Source organism: Rhyacophila brunnea, unplaced genomic scaffold, assembly GCF_057557595.1.
Source record: "Rhyacophila brunnea isolate RB1 unplaced genomic scaffold, BYU_Rbru_1.0 scaffold_177, whole genome shotgun sequence".
In the NCBI taxonomy this organism is placed as follows: Eukaryota; Metazoa; Arthropoda; class Insecta; order Trichoptera; family Rhyacophilidae; genus Rhyacophila; species Rhyacophila brunnea.
In genome coordinates, this window is record NW_028232834.1 from 125,673 (window position 1) to 126,644 (window position 972).

Here is a 972-nt window from a genome sequence, read left to right on the forward strand (position 1 = left end):
TAGCGATGAACAGTGTACAGAATCTAATTCCCTCCACATAATGACTGCCGCCTACGAGAAAGGGCCCAATCCACGGTGATTAACGGTGACAAGAAGTGCTGGGGGAGCTCCACAGAGAGATACAGCAGTTAAGTTATGGTTCCTATTATTTAAAAGCGAACTTCGTAAAAGTAATATAAGTAAAACATTAATAAATAAAGTAAATTGGATTAGAATTAAATTTTTTTTTTATATTGTGATTAAATTTTATTAATCTAACATCATCTAATTTTCATAATAACTTTTTATTTTTTGTGACGTAATGGCAGTTCAGTTTTTTTTATTTTGCTATTATGAATAAGATATGAGGTTTTTATTTTCATTGTCTAACCAGGCCTGTTTTTTACATACTTTCATTTTTTATTCAAATTCCATAAAATTATGTTTGATTATTTTATACGGATATTATGCTACAATATTTAATTTAACATTTTAATAATTCGTTTCAATAACAAAATGTATATCGAGGTTTAATATTTTTTTATTCTTTTTTTTTACGCGTGTTAAGTCAACCTCATCAATTGATCCCGGTTTTTTAAATTATCGCAATAATTTTTACTTTTTTTTAGTAAACTAGAGTATTTTGTTTTCAAAAATTATTTAGAAAAGATGCAAACAATTACTAGTTTTTTAGTGAATTTTTTAATGTGATAAATATGTATTATATATGGCTTTAAAAAAAACTACATATAATTTCTTGGTTATATATTCTGCTTATAAAATAAAATATTTTTATCTAAATATTTTTTTTTATTTTGGCAAAGTAAAACCTGCATATTTTTTATAGTTTTAATTTTTTTTATTTATATGAAATGAAAATCTGCATATTTTTTATGGTCTTAATATATTTTTTCTTGTTTTTCTAATGTACAAACTTACATAAATTTTGAGGAAAATCTCTGTGATGAACCCTTATTTATCGTTTCGCCTGTG